This window comes from Cloeon dipterum, chromosome 2, assembly GCF_949628265.1.
Source record: "Cloeon dipterum chromosome 2, ieCloDipt1.1, whole genome shotgun sequence".
NCBI lineage: Eukaryota > Metazoa > Arthropoda > Insecta > Ephemeroptera > Baetidae > Cloeon > Cloeon dipterum.
The window spans coordinates 15541883-15551378 of NC_088787.1; the positions used below are offsets into that span (position 1 = coordinate 15541883).

At 40.0% G+C, this 9496-nt stretch overlaps 1 protein-coding gene across 2 annotated transcripts in view; it reads left to right on the plus strand.

Annotated features, from left to right (window-relative positions):
• Positions 1-6742, plus strand: part of Ubx (Ultrabithorax) — a 106172-nt gene extending 99430 nt beyond the window's left edge. For both annotated transcript variants that reach the window (XM_065480132.1, XM_065480134.1), the window contains exon 3: positions 4336-6742. The gene's annotated coding sequence lies outside the window, so the exon portion shown is untranslated. The remainder of the gene's footprint in view (positions 1-4335) is intronic.
• Positions 6743-9496: the final 2754 nt, after the last annotated feature.

Consider the following 9496-nt stretch of genomic DNA (forward strand, 5'->3'; position numbering starts at 1 on the left):
TTGATGGGCGCGAGTGTGTCCCAAAAATAAACAGCTATAAATCTGATTCGGAACGGGATTTCTAATTGAAGATGCGTGTTTTGATGGACCCTGTGTGTTCTAATTAAGAATGTGTGTTCCTTCTTCTCTCTCTCCGGCACAGAAAGTTGGTACTGCTGCTCTTGGGCGCCTGCCTCCGCTCTTCTAATCTCGAAATAACTACTTTTCACACAGCGTAAAGTTGGTTCCTTGAGCTTGAGGCGCGCTTAGCGGCTTAGCCCGGCAGACAAGAGACAAGTGTTTTGCATCAACAATGAAAAAGGGTTACACACAGCGTCTACGCTGATGCAAATTACAAACTTGAGCTCAGACACACAACAGTCGAGGCAAGATGTTACACACGCTGCTCAAGTCACATTGAAATTAATTTTAATTAAAACCAGTGTTTAAAATAGTGAGTCATAAGACTCACTCAAGAATAAAAAAAATTATGCGGCATGGCAAAAGTAGTGTAAAAGCAAGTGACACTCAGCATACGAAACATTTTCAAGTATTAGTTTTATTTTTAAGTAATATTTAATAATGATGACATTAATTGAGATAAAAAAGATCTTCCTCTTGGCTTGGAAATAATCAATTTGTATAAATCGAAACACCCAACGCAACATTGATTGCATCCTGAGTTCAGCGTGCAAGAAAAAGTTTCGCGAACGTTGCAACAGTGCAGTTGGAACAAAGTTTCTCAACAGTGTGTGCAGAAATGAAGACGAATACAGAAAGTGCACTGGTCTGAGCAACATCTTTCTGCGCGTGGTATCTATGGGATAACATATACTGCGAGGGTGCACACACAGCAGGGATGAATTATCACCGGCCATTCATTTTCTAAATAGAACTGCTCGGTGATCCGTTAGTTTTATATTATAATGGATGGTTTGTGTGGCTCAGGAATAAGTTTTGATCAAGTAAAAAGTTTTCGCCCATTCATAATGGAGTGCCGGCAGAGAGATGCGCCCAAGAAGCGGCGCAAGCCATCGTCTCCCAATACATTATTCTCGCTCGGCCACAGTGATGCTCGTGCTTTTCCATTTGCTCAGCCAGCCAGCAAGCAAGCACACTGCTGAAGAAGTGCATTTATGGCCGATGGATTTATAGGTCACCGAGAATTATGGTCCTCACTTATCCAAACAAATGCAGCGCACCCATGGCGGCGGGAGACGCGATTTAATATCTTATCCTTGGGTGCATTTCTTCTCTTGAGAAATCTCTAGTCGTCGCCCAGACGCAAGCGGTGCTCTTTTCCACTTGCTTCCTTGGCGAATGTAAATGTCGCACTACTTGCTGAAAGCTGCATGCTTTGGAGCACAGGCTTGCGCCACCCACTCTAGTGGAGAATGTCTAGTTTAGCACAAAAAATATTCTAATTGCTAATTGAAACTGCCAGTAATAAAAATCCAAATCCAAATATTATTTATTTTTTGAACTGCGTATTTTCATCTGTGATCACTGGAGGAAATATTTCTTGCAATAAAAAATTTGCAAAAACAAAAGATGACCAATAGCAGCAGGAACTTTGACGAAATTATGCATGTGAATTTCGCTCAACAATGCATTAATTTCGTTTTTAAACCAGATTCAAGACTTTAAAATGATATACAACGTTTGAGAATAAATTGAACAGGCACAACTTCAAGAAGTCCGATAAGCCGCAGACGACTCAAAATGCCAATCGCAAGCACTCTGCGCTTATTCCGTTTCGCAAGGTATATTTCAGCACGAGAGAGCATTTGAAGTATAATCGCATCATCGCTGCATTCACACACACTGAGCTCCAATTCTCGTTTTTCTTTCGCTGTCTCTTCTCCATTTGCAAGAGCATGCGACCAAAAGAAAAGAGTCTCTCTGTTGGTGCTGTCAGAGGCGGCGAGATTCATGGTCGAAATGCCCTGAATTTGAGTTCAGTGAGGCATGTATGCACTGCACACATATTACGTATATATACACCATATTAATACTGTCGCGCGCGCGGCACTGGCTGGCAATGTTGCGGAAACTTCGCCATTCTTTAGAATCTGATTTTGCAACCAAGCCTATAAACAATTGTTTGAGCTCCTTCACAATCGTACAGACAGACACATGCAGCTTTTACTCGGGAATAAGTTTTTCTATGCAATTCAGTTACTGCGGTGCAAATGCCAAATTTTGGAGGAAAGGCATCTCTTGAGTTAATTGAAACAGGGGATGTGCAAAATTGTTTTCTGTTTGTAATATTTCTCGGGATATGTTTGAGAATAAAGTTGAGGATTTGTGTCATGAGAGAGGAATTGTACATTCGACTATTGTCTCTTTAATATTTGGTAACGATATGCTTTTGTCTCCATCATCCCTTGTCGCTGATTTTAGCTTGCCCTGATTGTTTTTGAATCCTTAAAAATGTGGATAAAAAGCAGTGAATGATTTTTGGCAAATATTTATTAATCTAAAATTTGTGATTTATTTGAAATTTAGTATTAAAATCTTTTGATAGATGCAGACATTCAAAAAATTAATTAATTATAATTCAGTGGAGGAATACTTTTTATAAATATTCCTCTTGGCATACAATTTATATTTTCCAGCTTTAATTGTAGCTCCAGACAGCTTGGTGGTGCAATAATTTTGAACAAAGTAGGAAAAAAGCTAGGGCAAGGTGATTATAATGTGTTCTCCGATTTTTCACAACCCTAAGCATGGTGTGTGTGTTGTCGCCAGGCGCGGGCTTAAGCAAAAACGGTCCGCCGCTTGCTGCTCTCGCACATTTTTGTAAGGCACAGCGGCTTTTTTATCAACTTCCTCCAGAAAGTTTCACGCGAGATTTATTTGAGACAACAGTCAGAGTTGCCTTTTTTATTTATTTGGCTCGCTGGCTGGCTGGCTCGGTGTATCGCGTTTTTGCTGACGCCGTGCAGCAAGCCTTTTTTGCTCTGCGCGCGCGGCGCTTACACTTTGTTGCTCAAATTGAGAAACGGTGTGACTATGCGACGCGTTTCATTCATATCTCTCCGCAAAGGTGAGACGCTATTGCCCGGAAATTATGGACTGCTAACAATACTGCAGACCGGGCGGGAATTGTGCGCCTTTGCAGATGAAATGTACTCGCGATTTATCACACTCTCGGTAAATTCAGAGGCGTGTTTAGAATTGTAAAAATATACGCGCAGAGAGCGCTCGCCGCCCGACTTCGAAACGAGCTCACTGATGTACGGCCGAAGAGACAAATTTTGACTGCTTTGTTTTCGGGAATTATTCTCTCGCTAATCCCGCTGCGTGACGTTGATTGATGCCAACAGGACGTGCACCGCGAACGAGGGTCCCGCCCCGAAAAAGTGCAAAAATGCTTTTGTTGGAGTCAGATAAATCAAGGGGCCGCGTCGTAAATTGCACGAGGAATGAATATTTCGGCCATAATTCACGCCTCGGGCATATTTCTCTCCTACTTATATGCAGAAAAAGTTTCTTTTTTGTGACTGGAATTTGAAATTCAAGAGTCCCGCTCCATTCTTTCGCTCTAGCTGCTCCTCGTGCGTACACATACATATTTCTAATGCACACCGCTGCGCTGTGTGTGCTACGAAAATTGGCCATTTTTCACAGAAATATTACACATCATTGCTGATTTATTGCCCATATTAAATTTGTCTGGGGTGCTCTCTTCTCCACTCGCGCACACGCATTATCCCAGACAAAAAAGGGCAGAAGGAGAGGTGTGTGCGGAGCCCAAATTCAGCGCCCCGAAAATCTTGCGCATGAAAGACATAATTATGTCATGTGAAATGCTTTCAACAAAAATTTGTTTTGAGGATCGAGCACCACGGTTCAAAAGCTATAGAAATTTAATCAATAGCCTGTAGAACCCATCCAAAATTTTGTATTTCAATAAAAATCATCATGAAATAGGAGGGAAACTTAATTTCAAATAATAATTTTAAATTCTTCTAATTAAAACTGGTTCAGGGTATTCAGTACCCACCAATTGTTGTTTTGGATGTTTTTCCTTAAAAATTTATTTTAAATCATTGAAATACGAAGTAGTACCTCAGGGAAGTGATATGTATATATATATTTTAAATATCTGTTTCTGTTAAATCGATCGAAAGTTTTTAACTTATGCACACTTGGAACCATGTGATGTTAGTTTAATAGCCCATGCCAAGTTTATGATGTAGTTTTGTATGTTTTCAATTCATATTCCGGCTTGCCAGAGCAGTTTTGCGGAAAACCTAAATGCACGGTGTTTGGTTTTGGCTCTAGTATAAAATAAGGCGCATTTTGAGGCAAAATAATCACACCTCTTTTTCGTTTGTTCTCTCGTTGCAGAAAACCAAAGATATCACGGAGCGATGCTGCACCACAAATACGATCACTCTTCATCCGTACTGCCACGTAACGTATACGACGACGTCAAACCAATCATCTCGGAGGAGCCGCAGCATAGCACTCCGCTCATTGAGTAGGACACTAAATGTCAGTGCGCAGAATCTTTCGGACAGTTTGACGACTGCCGTGCGAGTTCTCATTGAATATTCACGTCATCGGTTGTGCCAATTTATGTTTAAGTTTTGTTGTTTCCCAAGCGGACACGTGAGACGATCGTGCACTCTTCTTTCTTCGACAGACAGCCTGAGTTGTTCAAAACGTGTGCGTTTTTTGTGAATATATTATGCATTATTGTAAACATTACATACGTACGATATTAAAATGAATACTCTTGCTACGATGATGCTGAACACACGAGGATTTAATACCATTATATTGATAAAAAAAGTATCCAATGAATAAGCCGAGCCTAACAAAAGTGCAAAGACATCACTCGAGATACGTAACTGCTGCATTAATTACATACGGAAGGAGGACACACGACGAAAGTATATAATTTGAGTGTACAGAGCTGAATTCAATAGGTGTTGTTGTTAAATGGGTGTGTACATTAAATAAGCGAAAAGACACGTTGCATAAAACTAGCGAAGGAGAGACGAGTGCGAAATTATTATGTATTTATTCCTAAAAGTACCGCAAAAGCAGTATCGCGACAAAATGTGAAATCCATGTTGTAGTGCTTTTCAAAAAAGATTCGTTCGAGTTTTGCCTGAAGTAAAGCGCGTTTAAGTAATTAAAGAAGTCAACACATTGTGTCTCACCTTAGGAAGTAGCAATCAATAATACAAAAATAATCAATTATAGTGCCAGACTAGTGGTGAATTATTTGTTTGTAAATAATTATACGAAAAACATCGTGAATGAGGTTTTCGTACTGTGGATGCAAAAGTCTTAATACTCTGTAGAGATAGCGACGGGAGGCAAAATGCAACTTGAAATTCGTACTTGAGATAATTACATTGTAAGGGAAGATTGTGAATTTTTTAAGATCGCACGCCTCACACTAATCACAGCAGTTCAATCAGACCTTGGCGAACACACAAATGACAAAAATGTCCGTTGCTTTATCCTTTTTCTCTCTACACCTATTCACTCTCTCGATTCATTTTTAAGAGGTCTGATTCAACCTGATATTAACCCCATTAAAAGTTTCTGCATGTAGAATAAACATCAATGTATACGAGGGATCATTCCTCAGTGACCGCAATTCACGTTTATATTCAGGTTTTACATATACGTAACTCACACCTCTGCTGCGCCACGTGTCATAATATATGGTAATTTTTGTAACGAAACCAGCAGGGCCTGATCTTTTACTCCTCGTTTGTGCTTAAGAGCTAACCAGAGTGCAGTTACTGAGGGATTCGATTGCAAACACTAAAAGTATGCCAAACTGTTAAAAGACTCGTCTACTGTGTACAATTACGATATAATTATATACGTACAATTAATTAGTTTTGATACACACACACACACGCCACAACTGCTGAGCACACAAACACACAGCTCCCTTATTATTTCCAACGCTGCTGCTGCTGCTATATTTGTTTTAGTAAATGGAAAACGTGCAAATTGTGAAGGTTTCTTGATTTGCAAGAGCAACAATTGTATACAAATCTAATCTAATCAGCTTTTGATTCTTGAGTCAATGTTATAAAAAAAATTGTGTACATCTCGTGTTATAATTATGCTATATTGATTACGAATAATATGATTACTGTATATGATTATATTGTATGCGCCTCTTGGAATTTTGACGCAATGCTTTTGCTAAACTCTCGTCTTTGATAAAACGAACACGTGCCGGATCAAAATCTTTTAAGTGCCATACATCGTTGGAAAGAACGCATTTAAAATGCCGCTGAATTCTTGCCTGATTATTATTTTTCCGCAAAGGAAGAGGAGACTGACTCACACACATAAACACAAAATTTTAAGTGGATCTGTTCTGAAATCACGCAACGCACTTTTTGAATCAAAATTCCAGAGGCGAGTGTTTCGAAAAACACACCCAGTTCGCCACACAGGGAGACGTTCAGGGCGGGAGATTTTGAATGATTAAGTCTCACATATTGATTGTAAAAGCGGATTTATTGATTACTTAACTCTAATATTGGCATAATTGCTATGTATAATAAATTATATTGGTGGTCTCAAACGCATTCTCTCTTTACACTCAAGCTGATGTAATGTCATCTCTCTATATTCACGCAATTAGGAGAAAAATACCGTTCGAAAACACTAAAAAAAGAATCTGTACCGTCTATCAAATTAAAATAATAGCGACATGTTCGATAATATTTGATTGTAATTTATTTTAAAATAAAACCATCCATAGAAAATTAAAGCAGTTGGTGGTTTTTGTAATTCGCCCCCACTCGTCGTCGCCCCTCACGCCGAACAAGCTCCTCGCTCCAGCTCTCTCTCTCTCTCTCTCTGGTGATGCGAATTTGCATGATTGCTTGTGACATGCAGACACGCAGGCCTCACAGCGGCCGTCCATCATTCCTGCGGCCGTTCTCAGGAGGCTTGCCGGCCATTTCATCATTGCTGGCGGACGGCGTGAAAATGCGCCAATTTGGTTTTTGCACCACTCGCTCTTGCCTCTCTGCAGCTACACGATGAGCCCTCACGCACGCCCGCTCCACTTTGCCTGCAATTTACACGTCCCTTCCCCGTCGTCCGGGCTGTATACATATTTTCGCTGTTTTTCGGGGATTGCATTTCAGCGCGCCGCGTATTTTTGATTCGCCTGGCGGGGGTTTATTTTTAATGGAATTTTTAAAATTATTACCCTGCTTTGTAGCAGCGCTGTAAATATAACTCTCTCTACCCGTGCACTCAATATTCAAGCGCAATCAAACGCAATTTGCCCGCTAAATTGGTGCCGCAATAATTTTTCAGCCGCAGGAAAGCGCTCGAATAGCATATTTTTCAACGCATTTGGCTCGATTTTGGCGTTAACGTATTTTACAAGTTTTTAGTAATAAACAATTTTGCGTTTGTAGCTTTTTAAAGGTTCTCAACATTGACAATAGGCTTAAAAACCTGACTTCTCTTCGAAACCCGCTGATAAAAAATGATCACTATCAACAATAAAACTTTTAATTCAATTTTTTTGCACTGAGAATACAGAGAAAAGAGAAATTAAATTAACAGTCATTAATTTAAGTTGATACCATTAAAATTCCTTAGCATAGAATAACAGGTATAGAACGTAAAAAATATTCTTCTAATTAATGTCATTGAGGTTAATCATTAAGAAGAAACCAAAGCTAATCATCGCCTCACTGCCGGCCAATTTAAGTACAATTTAAGTGGTACGGGTCTCGATCAGGGCTCACTTCCACTTCATCAAGGTCTTCCACATAAGCTTTTCATCATTCATGTATGAATAATTTTTTCACTTGTCCGCGTTGTTTAAAGACACTGCTCTGCAGCAGCAGCAGCAGCAGTGGCGGCGGCGGCGGCGGTTGATGCCTATTAAGAGCATTTTAATACAAAACTCGTCGTTAAAATAAAACATGAGAGAAGTGCTTTTCGATGGTCTGGGCAGGCAGGCAGAAAGGCGAGTCTCTTTTATAAAATAATAACAAGCGGAGAGCAGAACGGCGGCGGTGTGTGTGTGTGTGTGTGTGTGTATGTATAATATTTTTCCCTGGGAGTCTTGATTTAGACCTCATATTTTTTGCACTGCTCTCGTGACAGCACAAGGTGGATACCTTTAATATCTATCATGTTTGGCTGCTCTCGCGTCTATCATTATATTTATGAGATAAGTCTGCTCTCGGCAGCCGCGGCAACCATTATTGGTCATTAAAATAAGCAGGCAGCCATCATAATTTACGCCGGCCAGATTGAGATGAAAGCACCTTGGGCTTAATCACTTTTTAAATACTTCGGCAGCCAAAGCGGCAGAATTATTTCCACAAGATGAATGACAATCAAATATGGAGATGCGCAAAAACGCAGCAGCATAAATCAGCCATTCCATCAACGCACCACACACACGCGAGACCGAACTGGATTGAAGTGGATCTGCGGGCAGGAGTCGAAAGCTTTTGTGGAATGATCTTAATCTCTTAATTAATTCCTCCTTTGATCACAATAATTTGGCGCCATTTGAAAAATTTCGACTCGTGCTAATGACTAAAACCAGCACCCCATTAAGCTATTCAAAGTGAAAAAATCCACACCATACATCCCCCTACTTATATATCCCTAAGTGCTTTTAGCAGCCGCGAAGACTGCGTTTTGTAATTAGATTTTTTTCTTGCCTTTCTTATCTCAGGACAGCGTTGAAATGGAAATTTCTGTCGGCGGCCCGCGTCATATTTCATGCGAGAAAAATTAAAATGTAATTTAAGGAGGCTGCAGTGTCGAAATCTCGATAAATTTGCCTCCCCCTGAGCCGCTACAAATGCATGCTGATGAGATATTGATGCTCCATTATTATTAGACGCGGCGTGCGGCGTGCCTTTTACCCACACTCGACGTATATAATGTAAAAATGAATAAGTAGCCCCATAAGTAAAAGCGTTTTGCCGTGTCTGCGCGCATACAAATATTGCTGTAGAGAGGGCTTTCGCCCCTAAGGCCCAACCGCACATGCACGTTTTTTTCTTTTTTAAATTCGCCGCGATGAATTGCAGAGACGTGTTTAAGAAGTTTTGGCACTAAATTCCTTTTGAAAGAAAAAAAATAATATGGCAATATTACGACACAATGATTCAATGGTTTAAAATGACATTCAAATAACGACATTTTAGTTACATCCGCATGAAATGCTAAGTCTTTCATAACATTCTTTTGAAAAGTTTCCAAATAAAATGACTAATTTTGTATACTTTTTGAGGATGATCGAAAATTGTTAGAAATAGATGTTTTTTAGCGGTATAAGATCGAGCGCGGTCCTGCTTTTTGTTAGGAGCCAACAATTGTTGGCGGTTTGAATTATTGTAATCTTGCATTATTGTTTAACAGCAGAAAGATGATTTTAAAATAAGTATTCAGTTTTTGCCTGTCAGCCACTCGGTGCTGACGTGGTCGTTTAATAGAGCAGAACCCGATTCAAAGGGGTGAGTCCAACCGTCAGTTTAAG